The sequence below is a fragment of the Lissotriton vulgaris genome, chromosome 3_1 (assembly GCF_964263255.1).
Source record: "Lissotriton vulgaris chromosome 3_1, aLisVul1.2, whole genome shotgun sequence".
In the NCBI taxonomy this organism is placed as follows: Eukaryota; Metazoa; Chordata; class Amphibia; order Caudata; family Salamandridae; genus Lissotriton; species Lissotriton vulgaris.
Window position 1 is genome coordinate 1,670,643,896 of NC_141689.1, and position 21,633 is coordinate 1,670,665,528.

Below are 21,633 nucleotides of genomic sequence, written 5' to 3' on the forward strand. Positions count from 1 at the left end.
AAAAATAATGCATTTCTACCCCCCGCCCCCCCCGCTCCACACAACCCCACCACCCTTTGTTAATGGCGGCAACGGCTGTGAGTCTTGAAAATCATACTACAAACTCTGAAGACCATCCCCCGCAATCCTACGTCTCCTACTGCTTGGCTAAGTTACATTTCACAACCACTTACCTATGAAAACACAATAATGTATTTTTAATATTAATTGACACTTCTCAAAAATGGAATTCTGAAGCTCCTCCATTTTCTAGGCCGCCAGACAATACCCACTAATGGTTTGTCAATTATGTGCTTATTACTGCTGCGTCACGCCATCAAACCTCAACTGTAATAAGATGCCATCCAGTTGAACCAATTATGAAAACATTGTCTCCTGCACCAGGACTGCGGTTTTCTTACCCATCAGCCACTCGGGCAGGGATATTTTGAGCACACAATAAAGGAAAGAGGGCACAGAAAACCAGAAACACATGAAGGGGGCAAAAGACCAAAGGGATAAAAAGACTTGAAGGGGATTGAAGAGAGAGGCCGATAGGAAGAAGCAAGAAGAAAAGACGCTGAAGATAAATTAACTGCTGAACGGACTTGCACGCTGAAACGAGACAAAAGCTGAATTGAAGGCAGCGGGGAAGTGCTCTGGGTTCCAGAAAATCTCGTAATGGAGTCGGCACGCATCCCAGATCTTTACAATGCCTCTCAGTATCACAGCACTGTGACTGGCTTGCGTTAAAACAAAGTTGCAGAGTAAGGGTGGAAAACTGTAAGGCTGCACTTTTTGTTTATAAATGGCGAAACATATTTTGTGAACTATAGATATGTCATGGCTCCAAGTCTCAGTTCCGTATGTCACCAGGGACTTTAACCCAGATCTCAGCTAAATGCACAATTCACTCGCCGAATCCACTCCAGCAATTGTTTCCTCTCAAATCAATAAACTTATGTGTTACATAGTAGAGCTTTCACGATTTTGTCAAAAAGTAACTGTCTTTAGTATGCACATATGTTGTCAGTCAGTGCGTGACCAGGTCAGTGGAAAAATAGAGAACACTTGAATTTGTGGCTATTTCAGAAAATGAGGTGGCACTAACAAGTAGGAAAAAACTCCCGCTATTATGGAATTATCCACCTGCAGATTTTACCTATTAGTTGGGCTCTTTCTGCATGCCACCAACGTCTGGATTTATAGCACATTCCTTGTTTCAGGGACGACAGTCTCTATTGTCAGATGTTTCCAGTGTAGGTTTAGAAGGACTAGGTCCATGCCAGATTCTCAGAATATCAACAAAACATACAATTCCAAAGAGTGCATCTAAATGCAAGCCAGTAGACAGCCAAGAATAGTTATTTTGAAAATATGGCACAGAACCATCCCGCATGTAGCTACATTGCACTCCGAGGCTGCATTTACAGTACTTCTTTACCTTACTTTACTAGCAGGCTCTCTCCCATATTTGATGGACAATAACCACTGTTCAACCCTCCTATAATTGGGAAGTTCAGGCACATCTCTATGTGGTTTGACTCTTGCTCGGCACCCAAATTTTATTGCACACTGTTTCTGCACATGTAACGCATCGGACAATGCAAAGATGGCCTGGGTCTTTCGAAGAACAATCATCCCAAAAAAGCAACAACAAAAAAAACACATTTTGATGAAAGCGTGCTTCAAAGAATTGCGCCCTCAATAGTCTAGTATTGGTAGTCCTGGAAGTGAAACGCCACAATCTATTTTCTGTTGTTTGATCTATTTTGCTATGTGCAGAGGAAGTCAGTTTTCCATGATGCCACTGCTATGCCATCGGCTTTCTTTACAAGTAAAAAAGAGAGATTAAGAATTTAGCCTAATGTAAGATGGAACAGGAATGCACATATTTTTGGCCCCACCTCTATGTCCCCGCGTTCCTCATTTTCTTTACCAGCAAAGTCAAAATCAGAATCAGCTTTATTTGGCTGAAAATCAGTCATACCAGTATACAGAAATAATACCAGTTGAATGATCCACCATATTCATAAAAACGCAGACAAAGTACATACAATCATTCCATGAATAAAACCAGATAATTTAAAAGTCAGAAACACATGATTTATCAAAGTGCATAATGCTCCTAGGCCTTACTGCTGCCTGAAGAAACAAACTTACACAGAGGCAAATGTAAATATCTGATCACACTTGCAAAAAGGAAATGCCTGAAACAATTTCTGAAAGTTTCAAAGTCTCATAAGGACAACTAAAAACGTTTTGGTATACATTAAATAATAATCACAGAAAAAGAGAAAATGACCCATTGATTCTTTAGACAAATTATTACAGGAACATACTCGAGTCAAGTTTATGCTAGTACCCAAGCGGAAAACAAAGAGTATTTAATTTTACCAGCTCTGAGGTGAAATAATAGAGACCACTCCAAGCTCACGCTAATATTCCACAAGTTACTGGTGGGAATGAACCCAGAATTAGGGTGCAGATAGTTCACAACATTTGGTGTCTGGGCTTCCGCACTTAAACTCTTGGCTTATAAGTGTTCTATCAATAGAGCTTGAGCTTGCTTCCTGTCTAGAGCAGCGCATGGGGCTATTCCAGAGAAGATATTCCTTAGGCCAATCGCTTCCAAAGATTTCGTCACATACACCAACCACGGGATGGATAGGCCTTTGTCACAGGTCAGACAGTAAAAAGATTATACTCTTCCCTACTCATGATGGATAACCACAAAAGGGGTGGGCGAGAGCGAATTTGATCACTTAAACATTACCAGCAAAGTCAACATTTTAACATTACATACACTATGAAAAAGAAAGCACAAAGTGAAAATAGGAAAATGTGGGTCTCCACCATAAAGCTATAACTAGAAAATTGCACCAAATTGAGTAACCAGGATTGATGCTATATTGCATAGTAAACAAAAAGAATAGTATAAGAATAGAGTAACACTATGCTTCCAAGTTTTTGATAATGATTTGATCTTTCCATTTAGTTAAAAAAAAGTGCCAATATACAGTTTTATTGAGCATCTAAGTGCAAAGGAGGACACAAAGATCAAACCATAGCTCTTCTCCTTCAATCCAAAGAATGCAGTTTGGCCTGTTCACAAGTGCGGATACTAGTTTTAATTAGTGTCGGTTTGTAGTCATATGGAACTGATTTCCATGCCCATTTTTGCATAAATGCCACAATCCAGAAATCTCATTAGTGCATTTCCATTGCAAGACTTCCTAGTTTCATGGAGTCTTTCAGATTATCCTGGAAGAGATACAACCTTAATGTTACAGCGCCTACTCAAAGGAGTGAGTTGTAGTGAAACCCTGATTGAAAGGAGAGACTATTTTTAGGTCAAAGCCTACCAGACAGCACAGCTATCTGCTTTGCTAAAGACATCTTTGGGACATTCACAAAGTCAACCTAGGAATGCATTCTGCCCGTTGTTTTTTTTGGTATGGAACGCGTAAATTCTTGTAATTTATTTGCTGGCTTCATTTGCTTTATGATTCAGAAAAGGGGGGGGAGGGGGTGGTGATGAACAGAGTGTCTGAATTAAGCAGACCACTCTTACCCAGTCCAAAGATCAGGGCTTGATCCATCACCGTTATTTAGCTTACTGCACCATCCCAGCTCAGAACCTGGCTATATGCAAATTAGTCCGTCCCTTGCCCAGTGCATCATGGGAACAGGGCAGACCAAACTACCAAGCCAATTCTTCACCAGAAAGGAGACAAGCTTCCGGGGACCGGTTTCTGGCATTTCAGCCGTCGTCGGCCCAGCTTGCTTGAATCCTGATGGTGCAGTGAGCAAGGGACTCATGTCTGAGTATACCCTGCCACACCTATAGTGGCCAAAAACGATTCAGAAAAGGGGGTGGTGATGAACAGAGTATCTGAATTAAGCAGACCACTCTTACCCAGTCCAAAGATCAGGGCTTGATCCAGCACTGTTATTTAGCTCACTGCACCATCCCAGCTCAGAACCTGGCTATATGCAAATTAGTCTGTCCCTGGCCCAGTGCATCCCTTTTCTGATTCATTTGCTTTAGGCTGTCCATTTTAAATTCGTCCCTCCAGTTGCCCAAAACTTGTTTACTGTATTCTTCCACAAACTCGCCTTCTGTTAACAGGCCTTCAAGTCTTATTCTTATCTGGTCACTTTTGCTATGCATTCAAAGACCGAGATCAAATGTCGCACTCTGTCTTTCGATGGAGCTTGGTGTTTGCTTTTCTTTCTCTGACTTCAAAGTGTGAGAATTTATGGGACAATCCTGCTTAGTACCCATGTAAGAGAAAAGGGTGTAAAATTATTTTTATTCTAGCACAAAAAACGGTGTGGATGTTTCCGAATATATTTGAATTGGTACAAATGAAGTATATTTTTTTAAATTCTGAAGTGTGATGTAGAGAAATACTTCAACACCATCAAAACATCAATACACTAGGTGATGCCATTTGCACACTATAGCGTGTGCAGTAAAACCGTATTTCATGGCAAATTATTGAAAATATATTGTCTGCAATGGCAGTGCGCGACCACATCGTGCATACTCCACACCACCCCACTCCAACCCAAACTACCCCACTCCACCCCAATCTTTCCCTGCCTCTACTCCACCCCAATCTATTTCACTACCCCCCCCCCCACCCCCCCACCCAATCTACTCCACCCTACCCAAATGTCTTCCCTTTGAATTCTGGGGCTTGGAGTCCCTCTATATAATGGAATAAAGAAGTCTACCAGTCAGAGGTCAGAGAAAAAAAACCTGGACTGCAGCAGCACATCACGCATGGACCTGGGAAATTTGGCAGGGTTGTGGTAGTCAGTGATTTAAAAAAAAAGCGTAGCAAATAAAAGGGGCTTGTGCAAAATGCTATATTAAATGAGCTGATATTTTACACAGCTTGAGCGCCATTTATGAGTAAATTAATAATACATTGACTTCTGGTGCTCTTTGCAGAAGAAAAAGTTTGTTGCCAGGGCTGAGAAAATGTATTTTACAACTTCAGATGCCTCTGGGTATGTGGTGGAGGAAGAAAAATTATGGAGACTTCCATGTACTAGGACAGAGTCTCTTTAGTGGATCAATAACACATGAAGACATCAGAGCACGAGAATTTATAGGAACTGCTCCAGGAAGTGAAGGCAACCTTGTCTGTAGCAACAAGGAGATGGCAGAGAATGTTCCTCTATGCTGGATTTAGGTGACATTCAGTGTCTGATTGAGAGGTCTCCAACCCAGAACTGAAAGCCTTTTGCAGTGCCATTGGATCTATCCGTAAACTCTAATTAGGGTTTGCAGCGTTATTACCAAATATGGTGTGTCAATACTTACTTTTGTGAAAAGTAGAATCCATTAATTCTTTCATTATTTTTGTTTGGAAAGTGCGTTCATAAACTATAGGCTTGGTTCAAAGTGTGCTGCCTCTTGAATTACCTACTGCAGTGTTTAAGCCTTGTTTACCTATGCTGCCAAATGGTAATCCAGGGTGAATTTAGGGGGACTTTGGTTCAAGTGAGGCAGGAATTCAGTTTAAGGAAATGTAACCTTTATTTTTAAACTTGCTAGCACCATGTCAATTCCTTTTTCTCGGTTTCTCAGAGAGGGCATGTGCCATTAGACCAGGCAAGCTCAAATAATTATAGATCCTTCTCATATAGTTCAACAGTCATATGACGCTTGTCAATTGCATTATTTGAACCGATCATAGTTTTTTTTAAATAAATGCAGTTGTACAAAATAGTTAATTTAGAAATTACCCATTATCAGAGCAATGTATGCAAAGGTCATTTAGATCACCTGTGGCATAACAGGGTCGGCTGAGTGGTTCCATATAAATCTACAACCACCAGTCCACCCACCCATGGGTGTATGCAAAAATGTGGAAGAACCAACAAGAGCTTGCCTTTCCCTTATTCCCTTTCAGCCTTTCCACAAGTTCCCGGATTTAGACAATGCCTATGCAGAGTTCACTGTACTCGACAATATAATTTATAAGGTGTCTCAGGGAAGCATTTTGATTCGTCCAAATCAGTGCACCACAAATACAAAGATTATACTGCGCTCCCACCCTAAACCAAAATACGACCCATATATCCCTTTTCAGGAAAGAAAACCTCTCGATGTGGAAAAATAATTACATTGTGAAGAAAATAAAGATTGAAGTTTCAAATGTGCCTTTCCGTAAATATTTCCATATTTGAGAATGTCAAAATTAGTCGGCTATTCAATACAAGTGAAAGCGTAAGCTTAGGAGTGTAAATTTTCGACTTTTATAAATCAGATACTCTGAGTAATGACATTCCTGCCCCCCCCCCAATAAATTATGAAGTTGTATCTATGCATACACCTTCTACGGATAAAGATACAACTTTATCCACTTCAGGTACCAAAAAGAGTAGATCGATTTAATGTAGGATTTTCTGCTGCACACGTTTTCTTAACCTCTTAAGCGCTGCTGACAGCCAACGGTCGTCACGAGCGCTACCTCCCCAGTGCTGCGCACGACCATTGGACGTCCATTCAGCACTAGTTCCAATGGACAGCGCAGCACTGGGGAGGGATATTTGCACCGCAGCTAAGGTGTTAAGTAGTGCTTTAAATTTTAATACCACCCAACAAGACTTATTTCTGCCTCATCTGAACATTTTCTTTGCAGGAATGGGCAAGCAGGGATGGACAGCCAGTAGCTGCTGCCTGCAGGTGTCAGTAAGAGGTGGTGGTGTGATGCGGCATGTCTTGACCTTAGCACCTAGAACTCTCTACCTCCATGCACAGGAAAAGCAACTGAAAAACAGAACAAAAGGAGGAGGCAGATGATGGTGCGACACGAAGAATGAGACCTGTCTGGAGGGTGGTGGAACCACTCTGGACTTGTACTCCTGGGGCTTTTGATGGTCCCTGTCTTCAGGGCTAGAGGCACTAGCTCGCACTAGCATCCTCGGGCTAGTAGAAGAAGAAATGGCTGCTGACCCAGAAAGAAGTGGGTCCCCATTGGTCTTCTGTGGACTGGTGCCATCTGTTGGTGATGTAGTACTGGGTACTACATGCCTCTTCTGGACCAATACCCACTCTTCAAGGGACCCAAGGCTTAGAAACATGTGAATATAGGCAGGGAGAGTTGTCTGGTTCAAGGACCGGGGGGTGCTGGCAAGAAAAGCCCCACTAACATGAGCTGGAGAGGAGAGAAGGTCCAAGTCACTATAGTCAGCTGCTAAGAAGAAAGCATTAGCAAGCACCAAGGACTCTGAAAAGGACATACAGAAACTACCATAGAAATTTGGTGATCAGGAGACTCTCACAAAAGCACCCCTGGTGGCTTAAATGGACCACCAGGAGACGAGCACCGAAAATCACAACAAAATCAGCCTTACGGGGCCTGGGATATTGTATACAGAGTTAGCCACTCATGTGCAACAAAGATCAGTGCACGTGTGACTTGAGGGATTGAGGCACCCTTGCAGATAGAAAAGGACACATTTGATTTCCACCCCCAGGGGAGGCTTTTAAGACCCTTCATGGGACTAAAACATTAGGAACACCACAGCTCTATTTGTAAAAATATCTCCCTGCTAGAAAAGGAGGAAGACTTACGGCTGGCCTCCTCCACCTTTAGGGGCAAAGGAACATGTTCTATGCCCCTGGGTTTGTGCACCATCAAAGGACTTAATCCGCTCCACCAAGAAACATGGAGCATAACTAAAGGTTTTACTGCCTAAGGTGGGCATCAGCAGCGGTTTATTTATGAAGGCGGGGGAGTGTCGCCCGCTCCCGCTGCGAGCTATGCTAAAGCAATGTGAACAATAAAAAGGCAATGAAAAGATTTAATTGCCATTTTATTATTCTCAAAGCACACCGCAGACTTCCCAAAAGCCTGGATAAAGGAGGGACGTGTCCTCTGCTGCACGGAGAACTGGTGAGTGGCTGGCCCGACACTGCAAAAGTGCTCAAGTCAGTATAGCCGGCTGTCTTGAGCTGGCCAAAGTGACATGCACACGTTGCAGGTCTGGTCTAAGACAGCTGTGTGGAGACCAAGCACAGGCCTACTGGGCTAAAGGAGCATCTAGTCAGCCCGCTCCACCAATCCAGGTGCAATTCTCATGCAGCATGAGAGCAGCATCTGGATTGGTTAGGGAAGTTTCGCCTTCCACCGGTGCCGAAGCCACGGACTGCAAGGCTACAGAGGACAAAGCCCAGGTAAGTGCATTTATTTTATTTTTAATGTATTTGTAACGCATGTAAGTGTTTTTGTTTTGTATTCTTCTTTATTGTGAATGTGTTTTGGGATGCAGTGGGGCACTTCGCTCATCCCACCGCCTTTATATGTTACCAGCTGCTGCCGGTGGGTAGCCAGGAACAATACAAATCCCCAAAAAGTACCTCCACATAAAGGACATAAGTGGCACCCAAAGTTTCCCGGGTGTTACATTATTGACGCCCTGAGAAGTTTATATTTGGTTCAAGCGCTTCCAGAATTCACCTTCAGGTGTGCCCTGGGAGTGGGCGGAACTGATGTTTTGGGTACAGTACAAGTCTAGCCAGATTTATATGCCCAGTTTTTCTTTGTTGAATGCATTGGGAACAGCTTTTACAAAGTCAGTAGGCCTGACTTTTATTATCTGCTACGTAATTGGGTAGAGGAATATATGGGTGTTATGGCGGTTTTAGGAGCTAAATTTTGCTGATGCCCAACCGCTAAAGGTACCTCATTCTTTAGGAGTCTGGCCTGCATGTACAGGAGTAGATGGCATGTTCACAAAGCCTTGGTCTTTTAATGTCTGTTTATCTTTTTTTAAATTGTGAACATATACTCATTTTCTTTCATATAAACCTTCTTACATGCCCCATATTGTTGGATTAATAATTGCAAGTAATTTATTGGTAGAAGTGTAAAGAGAAATGAGAGTATTATTACTCTCTACCCAAGCTTAAAAAACAGCTAATTCCTGATATTCACCAACAGAAGCGAGCCAGAGGCTTGATTTGATGGCCAAGGTAAACACTAAATTTTCAAGCGGTGATGAAAAAAGCAGTAAAACAAGTACAATGCATGCTTATGAAGATTTAAAGAACTTGAGTATTGTCTCACAAAAGGGAAACTAGTAAACTGTAACAAAATTGTTACCAAACACTATTAAAAGTTTGGGAGTGAAAGCAGAGGAAAAACAAACTATAGCAGACACAAAACCTAAAACCATAGGATATAAACCCCATTAGTAATTTTAAAAATGGGGTTAAAAAGAAAGGTTTTATCAGCCCATTAAAAAAAACTAAGAAAGACAGTGTTCAAGAAAATGGGTGGGTGTGGGTCTAATTGTTTGAGGGGGTGTGGTCACGAAGGGACCTATTTTCACACTCTCTGGGCATGCCCTATAATACAAGACTTCTGGAAGGGAATTGTAGAAGTATTGTCCAAGGTGGTATCAGTCTCCGTTCCATTGTGTGCAAAGGGGCAGGTGTTAGCGGTAATGGGTGGTGAAGATTGGTTGAGATATCAAAAGCTCTGGCTGATGCTGGCGGCGGAAGTGGACAAGTGCAACATAGCCAGGGCATGGGGTAGGGTTTAGTGAATGGAAGGGGGGAATGTTCTGATTGTCTCTTAAGTGAGGGGGCCTTCTACTGTACTGCAAGATATGTAGGAGTCGGGCAGTGAAATTGGAACAGTTTACTGTATCAAGAATTTGTCATGCGCGCTGGTAAAGTACGTACTTGCAATTTATGGAACATGTGAAAAAAAATTAGATCTATGCAATTATCATGTGATGAACAAAGTTCAATAAAAAGTTTTAAAAAATGAAAACGTGGGCATAAGGGGAATTCATCAAGTAAGCGGGAGATGTTTTACCAACGTCAGAAAAGTCAACTTCACTCACATTTATTTTGCAGAGCGAGCAACTGTGGCTTATGCATGGGGTCTCCATATACTTATCTAATCTCCACAAGGTGTTTGCACTAGTGCTTTGCAGAGGTAAATGTATGTACTTACGTTTTCTCATAACTTATACCTCTGCTTGCCACCAGAATTTTTTTTTACTTGGAACACACATCTAAGGTGGATACAGGACAGCAGCATTGGTACAGGTCTTATAGTGATTTATTCTGGCCACAGGCATCCTGTGCCCTAGACAGTATTGTAGTTCCGTAGTTTGAGGGTCTGAGGTTCGGTGGTTCCGAACCCGTTCAATAAAGGTAGTTGGAAATAGACTATTTTGGTGTCAGCGGACCGCAAATCACGAGTGCGGTGTGTACGAGTGTTTTCGTGTCAATGAGAACACTACGTATTCAGGGATTTCGTTTGAACCCTCGGGCTCCATTTTGTGAACGGCAGCCATTTTGTGTGGTTGCCCTCACATAGGCCGATGACTGCGGCCGAGCGAGTCCTTGGGACACGTACACCTTAGCTGACTTCTGAATGACCTGGCCGAACTGACTCCCTTGCCGGAGGCTGGCCTCGCTGAGCCAGTTCCTTGTTAAGCAGCTGGTCAGATAAAGATCAAAGAGCACGACATTGCCGAATTTACAGTACACTGCACCCACCCTTCTATCTTGCTTCCAATCGGTTTCTGCTCCTTCCTTTACGACATAATCATTGATTTGGGTTAAGGTTTTATGATGGGTTTGTCCGGCCTGATCGAACAGGAAAGTTGGAATTTGCTTGGTCATTTCTGGTGGGCTGGACAACGGAAAATGGGATTGTCGTCATGCGCTATTTTTGAAATGTCACATTGTCATTGGTCAGTTTATGTGTAACCAATGTTACTTTGGAATGTGATTTTTGGCATAAAAGACCATGCTCCGCTCATTGAAATTGTGCAGTCTCTAGCGAACCACCCGTGTAGTGCTTCGTAGATCTCCGTTCCTGGTTGCAGCCAATAAACTTTGGTCTTTGACGTCATTGAGAAGTGTCCCGTGTCTCTGTTTGCCGAGGCAGGGGAATCCGAAGACTTCGAGCGTTTTCCCTGGCGCTGCTGGGTTCTAAAACCCGGTTCTTCAGTATACCATATTCTGGACAGACTTACTTTCAGACTTCATTGCTTCAAAGATGCAGAACCCAAGGCTGGTGATACCCACACCCCTAATCTGTAGTCCATGGTGAAGACACTTTATTTCAGGAACTTTGTAGCTTCAGCAGACTGAGAACCCATTAAGTATGGCAAGGCCCATTAAGTATGGCAAGGCAGGTTCCCGACACCTTGACACTTGGAAGGGATACCAGGCAGCTTTAAAGGAACCCAACTGTTATTTTAGAGACCTTAGGGCAAAATCCCAGCCAGTCCTTTGTAGATCAGCTACTATGAACCACGAAAGACCTTTAAGCCCAATTCCGTGCAATAAGTCTTCATAAGTGTGGAGAGAAGCATAGCTAAGAATTTCCCAAGTAAAAGAAGTAAAAGAGCACTGCTGTTTCTCATTGGCAATGCACACACATCAGGGGGGAAACACTCCGCAATGTGCATCTCATTTCTTTCAAGTCTGCAGCGAACTTGCACTCATGAGAATGTCTCTCCCTCTTGCTTTTGTGAATTAGTCTCAAAGTCTTGGCAATATGCAAGGTACTTTTATGCATAAAAGACTGCTAGGATCACTGTGAAAAGGGCTGTTTAGTGTGAATATCAGCATAAAAAACAGTCCCTTGTGACTTAGACTACAAGTAATATGTGGCTCGTTTCCAGACGTTGCTCTAGTCAATGGCCTCTCTCAACCCACTACACGGTGCCATTTGGCAGAGATCAGGAAAAGAATAGCCTTCCCTCAGCCACTTATCGAGAGAATAAAGGGCCAGGCCTCAGCCTGCATAAGTCCTACAGATCAATATACAAAATTCTTCCTAGGCTAATGTTACCATAAAGAGTTCAACACACCATGCTTTTTAAGTACAATTTCAATTGGTTTTAAAAGCTATATTAGGTTTAAAAACGGAGCAAAAATGTTGGCGCAGTTAGGATGTTGGCGATTTTAATTGTTAAAACATTAGTTTAGTAATGCCGAGAAACATTTTAAGCAGGTTGGTAAGTGCAAGTTTAATTGACAGCCCTGGTTTAAACAAAACAGAAGCATTTAAAGTGCTTAAAATGTACTGTATGTCATGTTGTAGTTGGACTGTCCTTTAAACTCACCTATATCTATTTACAGACGCAAAACTAAAAACGTAAGGGACTGTAATTATAAAAATATATACATACATACATACATACATACATACATACATACATATATATATTTCTCTCAAGGTTGCTGGGTTCAAGATGTATTCTGGGACACCATGGCCCTGTGATATTTCTGGTCAGTGGCCTCACATTTCCAGCTCATGTGCTAAAGTTCTCTGTGGATTTTGCAGACAAGGTGCAAACATTACGGCCCCAATATGAAATATTTGTGCTTCTTATCAGCGTCCTTGCCTATGAGGGCAAGAAACATTTTCCCTGGGCTGTGAAGCAATAAATAGGTTTAAGAAATAATTACTGACCAGACTTGGTGAGACTAGTCAACTGAAAACCTAAGACAGTAAAAGCATAAAACCCAATGCCCGAACATATACATAAACCAATAAACAGGGGAAAATGCATAACTGAACAAAGTACAAAAGTACGGGAACAGTGGTGTCAGATAAGAGGCACACTCATAAGTGTTAATAGCATCAGAGCAATGGGTAAATGTGTATGACCTCGGCTTTATTCTTGACCCCTCTGACTTTGTTGGAGCTCATCATCACCTGTTTTCCAGGCAGGATCAATACAATATCATCCTTTTCACTTCATGCCCTTGGGATGACGGTCGCCTGATTCCAATAGCATTCGAAATACCAATGAACACGGTCAGCCCTGGAGAAATCTTATATTGAGGTTGCTGTGGGCCCTAACCCGAAACTATAGCAGCTTCTTACCTACAGTGAGAACCAGCGGGTCCAAGAGCTTCCCATAATCTCCTGGGTACAGTGTCACTGAAATGTATGTACACACCACATCCAGTCATTTGAGAGGATCAGCCCCGAACATTTGCAACACCAATGAGCTGGCTCTGGGGGCTGGTCCAACCCACAGCACCAAAGGCTTCCTTTCAGGAAAGTGGACTTGGCAAGCTTAGCCTTGAACTTTCATTCCAGATTGTTGATGGAGGAAACTTCTAACTGCTGAATATCAGCAGAAAAGTCTCTTCCTGTAAGGAACCATAACAGTGAGAACTCTTGCTCACCAACTCTCGGGAGTCTGGTGAAATAACGCAAATCTGTAGTTAATTTGACTATGCTCCAAGTATGGCTGAAACAATTAGATGTTTGTTTGGTTAGGCACGTGCACGGAAAATAAGATGAGGATATCTGCATGTGTTTCAAGATCCTTCAATAAAGCTGGAGGATCTTTGCACAGAGGACAGTAGCAAAAGGATTACGGTTGTGCAATTGACACCGCAAATCCTACTAGCTTCTAGATAGCCAAGCAACATTAAACAGCATTGGTCTGCTAGAGAGGTATTCACACCTCCCAGATAAAGGAGTTTCAGTGAACACAAAACCAGAGGTGCACAGACAATATAGTTTAGATCTCCGTCTGATTTCCTCTGGAGACAAATGGACCTTTAGAAAATACAAATCATGTCCAGAGGAACTATTCATCGTCATACAACACACAGTATTGTTCTTAAATCTTGCAGATAAGGGATAAGAAAATAAGGCATAGGACAATTAACTGAAACAGGATGTGAAAAACTATCGCTGGGAATTTCTTTAAAATACTGAGCATTACTGTCCCTTCTCCCACCAAAATGTTTTAGCTCAAATATTGGACAATATACAAACAATTATGGGAGCACAAGGTGCACTGATGTTTAATGATTCAACATCTGTATTGGAAAACACTTAAAAAGACACCACGATTTGCTGTGTTTAGAGTTAACTAAGCAATGCCTTTGGCGCATGAGCTGTAGTTCTGACAGGGGATTTCGGAATGTGTGTGTGGGGGGGGGGGGGGGGGGGGGGCTGGGCACAAAACACAAATTTTTTAGGCTGCTTTTTAGTTTGTACATTTGTGACGGTGAAACAATTTAAAAATCAATAAAATGTGTAATTAAAATTAAAAAAATAATCATGCAACTCTTCATCTCTTTCTCATTTGCAGATATTTGCTGACATCCTTACCTCTTCTTATTGTTCAAGTTCAACATGCTTACGTCTGTTGCTATCTACACTGTTACATTCCTTTTCCAACATACCTTATTAAAATACTCCTTCTGATAGATATTTTGCCTCTCCGATAGATGCATCACTTACACCAGGTATCCCTTCCTCTGCCAGGAACGTGACTAGTATTCTCCCTGGTGATCTAGCCGGTTTCTGCCCTGGCATCAGTTGACCATACTCTGGGAACTTTGTTTACAGGTGAGCAGCTTGTCCGTAACCTCACCACTGTTGTAGTGTTATATAAAGGGGACACTTGTGTTTGAAGTGTACAAACTACTATACCGCAGGAGTATGCAATGGCATGCAGTATTGGAAGACAGGATGCTCACTAGCATTCATTTAAGCTGATAGGGCTATGCAATACATAGAAAAAAACAGGATTGGAAATCCCTACGTTTTGCTGAACCACACTGCCCTACCAAGCTATCTTTTGTCTTTAGTGATCACGCATTTTCCAATGCATGCTATTTTTTTTTTTTTAATTATTGTATTTCTAGTTGCCCAGTATTTTCTCCTTTCCTGTACTTAACTATTCACAAAGTAATATAAGTGGTGCGTTTTGTTTTAGCACAGTGGCTTCCTACCACCGCTTATTGAGAGTTGTGTTAAAAATATATTTACAATTAAAAACAAGTATTGTTTTGTGCCCACAATACTTTTGTTCAGTTACACCAGGAGCTGCTGGCCAGGTGGGGAAGTGAGACAGGAGTGCATTTTCAAGTCATCCTTCCAGCTCCTTGTCTCATCTACAAGGGAGGCTCACAAATGTATCAAGGTAATTTTATGACCTCATGCTTGTTGTCAGGAGAATGAAGCCGTGTCCCCGGAAACATGAAAGGACACAGCATATTCCTGCATCGGATTCGGAAAGCCTTTTATGGCCTTTCGAGACCCTGCATGGTGCACCCAGACGATGGGGCTCCGTGGGTTGAGGGTTACCAGATGTGCCGCTGGCCGCGCGACGCGAAGGGGAGATAACGCGAGACAGCGTCTTAGTGACACATGCCTCGCGAACAAAACGTCATCAGCACGACAGTCAGGGTGCCGCCCCCTTTAGGAGGTGGCCAATGCAGGGCGAGCATTAAGGTGGTGGGCGGTCTTAGGGCCTTTATCTAGGCCAGCCTGGTTCAGTACTTCCTCTTTCCACCGCGTTTCGTCTCGGCTACTCTGCGCTGTTATTTCAGGCGCTGTTCCGGCCTCTGTTTAGCCGTCCTGTGCCTGCCTGCTCGCTGGTATTACGGCGGGTTGTTGCCTCATCGAGCGTGCGGTGAGTGCCGGTGATCGGGGCCTGCGTCTGTGTCCCCGTTGCAGAGCGGTGGTTGGTTGCCTCGTCGAGCGTCGGGTGAGTGCCGGTGATCGGGGCCTGCGTTTGTGTCCCCGTTGCAGAGCGGTGGTTGAATGTTATATGGGGCCGAGGGAGAGTGTGCCGGCAATGCTTTGCGCGGCGGCGTTTGGCGCTTGAGGAGCTCCGAGTTTAGAGAACAGGTTTTCCTCTGTTTAGCGACGTGTGTTTCTGCTAGTAGCGTCGGTACAGGATGAGTGTCCCGCTGTTTTAGGGCAGAGTCTGATTGCTTTGGGCGGGGATTGTGCGGGATGCGGCCACTTAGTTCGTTGGGCTTCTCATCTCCGCCGAAAGCGGGATAATTTATTTTACTTTGATCGCCGCTTGAAATAAGGGTCTCGTTATTAAACAGCTGTAATAAGCACTTAATACTACAAAGTGAACGTCGAGCCAGTGCACAACAATGTTCCACCCTGCTCATGAACGGTATGAGCAGGAAGATGTTAGATGGGTTATTTTCGAGGTGCAAGTCATAGAAATTGCTTGGGTGGTGGTCCACGGGCCACGGTCGAGGGGTTAAGAAGGGCTGACTAAGAAGACATCAGCAAAATGGCGGCTAGTGATAGCTCTTCGCAGACTGTTAAGGCCCCCACCCCCCTTCTAACCCTCGTGGGGAAGGAGCAGTCCGGTCATTGCTGTATTTGCGATGCCTAAGAGGGGTGGTTGGGATTTCCCCCGAGACTTTCACAGGCTCACAAGGTTTCGTGATTCACCTCCAACGGTATGCAGACCAGAGTGGGATGAAATCGTATTGCTAAATTCAGACTAAAGTATAATGTTCCGTCACCATCATCCAAAAAGAATGAGGCAGACGTGTTTCCTCTGCGCCGATAGCTGGGCTGATCTGAAACCGGAGAAACCGTCCCAGACTCTGCTGCCGCCAGATTGTAATTTTCGTATTCTCAGCCCAGTTATTTTTTGTTGCTAACATTTTACAAGCTCGTACCTGTTCAGCGAAACATTACTTAATGTGGTTTGGCTGTTATGCATTCCTCCCTCATTAGGTTGTTTTCTGCAGAAAGCTAGCTCAGTGAGTTAACCACTGACGCCGCGAGAGTTTTATCACGGGTGCCCAATTTTAAAGAATGCCCACATTAAACTCGGGGTGTCTTTGTAGCAGCGGGTTTTACAGATTGGGCTTTGTGTCCCAAGGAGCGCTATTAATTTCGTTTTAGCCTTCGTTATTTAACTAATCAGCATTCAACAGCTGATTACTCTGCCCGTACTGTTATTGCTTCATCTCGAGAAGTTGCTACTGGCTATATAGGGTGAATTAGGTTTTAACTATCGGGACGGCCCACCCGAATGTAGTTGCAGCTCCTGCCCCGGACCGGGGGAGCTAGGGTTCCGCAAATAGGGAAATAATTCACAGATGTTTTCTATCGCAGTTTATGAGCAGAAATCGATGACGCGCGTGCGCCTACCCAGTGTGTTGTTACGGGTATAACTTAACAGCTTTTGTTTTAGTTTTGAAAATGAGAATAAGGATAGAGGCCATTGTTAGTTGCAAGGTCGGCGGCTCGGACTCGCGTTGGTGCGAGACTATTGCATTGCGGATGCGTGTTTAAAAAGTAATGTTTCTATCTCGGTAGCTGCAAGCAACAATTGGGTAATGTGTTCCATATTTAGGGTCCTAGGTTAAATGACCTTGCACCTCTTCTCCCATGGGAACGTCTGTATGTTTCTCTTTTGCGGAATGCCGATGACAAGGGTTACAGGAAAGTATTCTCCATGGCAGCCATTAGTGGGGTTTTTAAGTGGGGGGGATACACTGATTAAATATTGATTAATTTATGTGGCTGAATAGAGCACGTCTTGACTACTGAGATCGTTACTGTATTTATGGACATTTCTCGCTCAAATGTCCTAATGACTGGTGGTTCAGATGGTGTACAATGGAATAAATTCTTCCCTAGGAGGGGGTGCATATCCTTTCTAGGTGGCGCCTGCCACAGCACATTCACTGTTTTAATGACACTTCTATCTGTATTCATCCTTGATTAATTTTGCTATTAGTATCTACAGCAAGGGTACTACATTATTGACTCTTATGCACGGTCCCCGGTAAATATTTGGAGCATGCTCTCAGTCGCGCCATTATGCGTTAACTTTCTGTATTTTACTCGGCAAGATTACATCATAATCTCTTAATTGTGGCTGATTCCTGCTTTTATCTTCGCTGTTCTTTACGCCCGTTTACATCGTTGTCAGTACAATATCCTTGCGGTATAATCGCTACATTGTGGCTTCATTCTTGCTGAGTCTGTCTATTGTTCACTTTGAACCTGAAATACCGGAAGTGCTCACGCGGAGGCAGGGAGATGTTCTTATAAGTCGAGCCTGATTCTGTAATGTGGATGAGCTGTGCAAAAAACTCTGGCATCATTAAGAGCTGTGATTGCAATTTCCTGTGGAGGACAGTTGGATGGGGAATCGTGGAAGGCTTAGTTTGAGAAAATAAATAAATGAGCAGCTTTCAGTTTTGGAGTTTACTAGTCATGAAGGGGCGCTAAGATAGAAACCTATGAGGTCCTCCTTCAGCCATTTTATACGTTTTCAAAGGTCCTTGCCTAGTCAGCACCAAAGAGCGGCCCCTGTGTAAGGATGCCACGTCGCCACATGTCCAGGGAATGCCTCGTGCCGAGGGGAAGGAAGATGAGTTTGGATATGGAACTGCGGCCCACGCTAGTACTACGATTTAGGGGCGTGTAAAATTGCATATTATTCTGGGATAGTTCGAGAACACTAGCCAAATAGGTTTGAAATGTGTTTTGCTGGTGCCTCGCCTTGGACGTCTATGGGGCTTGATGGTTTCGGCAAGCGAAATAGGTACAAATGTGATGTTTCATGAATTTTATATAACGTAAGTGGGTTTTCAGGAATTTCCATCAGAGTCCCGAGGTATTCTCATCGTAATCTTCTGCTTATCTCTCATCCTGGACAGGTATTTTATGAACGGACGCTGGGCTATTGATAAGGAACGGTCGCTGGCCAATGTGAGTCGTTTCCTCTCATGGTTGGCTAGTGATGGTTCAGTTTAGGGGGGCATTGCCGGCGTGGGTTCTTTGTTCAATGTCCCTTTGTTTTGATGCACATAGTCTGGGGAGGCAGCGGCGCTGTGCAGAGGGAATTCCGCCGCTCGAGGTCTGTTGCCGGTGGGAGCGACGGGTTCAGGCCGGGGACTCGGGTGTAAGATGCAAAACGCTGCGGTTCCTTTGTCCTATTCCTTTTAAACTTTTCCTCTGTACCTGTGGATGCAATCAGCGTTTATTGGTTTGGTTTGATTTACCTGTTGTGAGTGCGGTACGAGCATGATTCATGGGCATGGTCAGCTTGAAGGAGGTAGAGAGTAATAAAAAGTATGACCACGGACGGCTCCCTTTGGCAGGGGGGAGTTGGTTTGTGCGTACGGCGCTTGGGCTTTAGCGCGGACTCACATTGGGGGAGGGGTCGGACCAGGTAATTGTAACTGCAATGATCGGACATGTGTATAATCCCTGCCTCTTAATCAATGCGGCATTGTTGCAGCCGCCAATGATTGCTTTCAGGTCATGTAGGTTTTGCCTCCGCCTTGTTTGCCGGGTGCATTTCTCACCAGTTTGGAGAGCCAGGGAGCCACGTGGCATGTACTGGAGTGAGGCCGAGCTAAGTCAATAGCAGAGAACCGGAAGTCATTCCGCATTTAAATTAAAATGTTCACATTTTGTGCTTTTGGTTGGTGAGGTGATCCGAATTGCAATTCTTGCGTGAGTTGACGTGTGGGGAAGGAGCTGATCACATCCTATGCTTTTCGGGGTGTGGGGTTGGGTTCAAACGGTAATATAACATACAAATATGTTCTGCTTTCATGCTTGAACGATAGAAGTGCTGGTACTTATCCTTTAGCGAAACTGTCTGTTCCCGGGTGGTGCCGCTACGGCTGTGTTGAATGGATTGTTGAAGGTCTGGGGGGTGAAGCCTTTGCGTCGAGTCGGTCAAGGGGGCTGCTGCGACTGTTCACCATGCGTATTACATAGATGTATGTCTTGGTGGCTGCGCGCGTCTCCGCCGCAGCTGCATGAACCTCCGGGTCTGTTCGGCGCTATTGGTTTGCTTGTTTTGAGGTGGCACATTGAGGTGATTTTCACTCCCCTCCCGGGCACGCCACCCAATCGGGCTCTTTGTCGTGTCTCGTAGCAAATAGTGTCTTTGTGCGTCGCGCAGCGCGGTCGTCTCGCATGGACGAGGATTGCTCAGAGCTTAGGCACCTTGAATTTACCCCTCTGAAAATGGGTGTTTATTTACGGGCCGCGGTAGCACCTGCGTGTTATGGTCACCCACTGCAGGGCGCTTGAAGGCTCCAGGGAAAGACGAGCGCCTTTTAGACAGTTGTGGTAGACGTCTCTGATGGCGCCAAGGCCTTCCTTAGCACAACTTAAACAGTGCAGGTATGTGTGAAGCGCACGGATCAGCCACGGGTAAAGGCTGTGCATGACTATGGATTATAGTAACCCAGCTTCTTGGAATGGGAAACCATCGCACTCCCCCAAAAGTTTATGAGTCATATCAATAGTTCCGTGCTTTAAGGCCGGTATAAAGACCTGCTAATTAGAGGCAATATCGAGATAGTCCAGTATTGTGCTTTGAGAATTGGGGTTTTGTGAATTCTGAGTTGACATGATGTCGTTTGTATCGGTTTGTTTCAAGTAAAGTCGGTACCAGGGTTAAGGCTCGTACTATCGGTTTGATGCGTCGAGTGAAGGGCTTTTGGTGATGTGCGTTGTTCGGTTTGTTATGTGTGGGCCCAAGCAGGTGGCTACTAGTCAAGCTATAAGCGAAGTGTTCCCTACCCCTTCAGTTAGACGGAGCAGTTCCGTGTATGTGTCAAGACCCTGCAACAGGTTGGTGTGTAGTAGGCCCATATTTTGGCTTGACTTTACATAGGGGAAAGCGCCACGCATAGCTATTGAACTGTCACCCATAATTACATTCTAATTAGAAAATGTCACGCATAGCAACATGCAACTTGACAGTATGCGGACTGGTATAAATACCCCTGCATCGGAATTAGGTTTAACGCTAAACAAGTGAGTGTTCGTGTTGAAGAAGCCAATGCCATATTGTCCGGCCTTGGCGTGCCCTGTAGACAAAGTTAGCGCCAGCAAGGGCATTGTTTCCAACAGCTACCCAGACTGTACTCAAGCACACATCGGGTGGGTATGATCTTTCTGATCTCAAACACATATCAAACCCGCTTTATCAAGTACCAGGCTAAGCACTGCGTACACCAGAGAATCTTGGGTCCACTATAATGACCCTCTCCCAATTACCCCAATTACAAATGATTCAAAATACAGGTTATACCAACAAAATAATCCCTGGTAGACATGTGCCTAAAATGCCAGGCGAAATTTAGTGGTGTGGCTAAACTCGGGCTACTTCGAGCGGAACGAGAAAGCGAATTTCTGAGTTTAATTTTTAAACTGGTGCAATCATAAATGCTTAGGGTTGCGCTGGGTTGGTTGGTTGTGCTTTATGCAGCCACTCGGTATTTCATCTGGGGTTAGTCATGTGTGCCGCTGTCTTCAGCTAGCATCATTATGCCGCATTTCTTTCTGCGGCGTCCGCATAGGCTCACCATGGTCATGACAATGGAAAGGCCATAAATCATCAGGGTGCGGGCAGCTTGCAGGCCAGAGACATCCAACCGAATATTAAGGAAGCAGTCCAAATTACAGTGAGTTAGCCTAAGATTAGTCTGCATGGGTACAACTATTGAAGTGTATTATGACAAAAACAATTCCGCAGGTTATGGGTCCTGTTTACTTCACACACAGTCCCAATACGTAGTGGGGATCCTCCGGGCGCATTCAGTTAAGGTTAACCCAAAATGCTGTCCATAAATTTTCGACAACTCGTTTAATATTCCACATACTTACATCTACGGCCCAGTTGCCTCAACAGTATATGTCGGTGGTAATTACCCCAGGGTCATGAATGAGCATTTAGTGAGACTGCTTTAATGCACTTTTTAAGACGGCGCCAACGAACATTGTAGAAGACTGCGCGATATACGGGAGGTTGTTGCGCGGGGCTCGGTGAGGGCAAACTGGGTACCAGCAGGCAATATCAGCTAATGAGTTGCCCCCTAGGGTG

The 21,633-nt window shown here is 44.1% G+C and overlaps 1 protein-coding gene and 1 long non-coding RNA gene across 14 annotated transcripts in view; one reads left to right on the forward strand and one right to left on the reverse strand.

Moving 5' to 3' along the window:
• The window catches only part of CAMK2D (calcium/calmodulin dependent protein kinase II delta), an 806,647-nt gene that overhangs the window by 427,973 nt on the left and 357,041 nt on the right, over nucleotides 1-21,633 (reverse strand). The window lies entirely within an intron of this gene.
• Nucleotides 8,212-12,154, forward strand: LOC147728331 (uncharacterized). The gene is made up of 2 exons (XR_015309550.1): nucleotides 8,212-10,110; nucleotides 11,008-12,154. It is a non-coding gene; the product is annotated as an uncharacterized LOC147728331 (long non-coding RNA).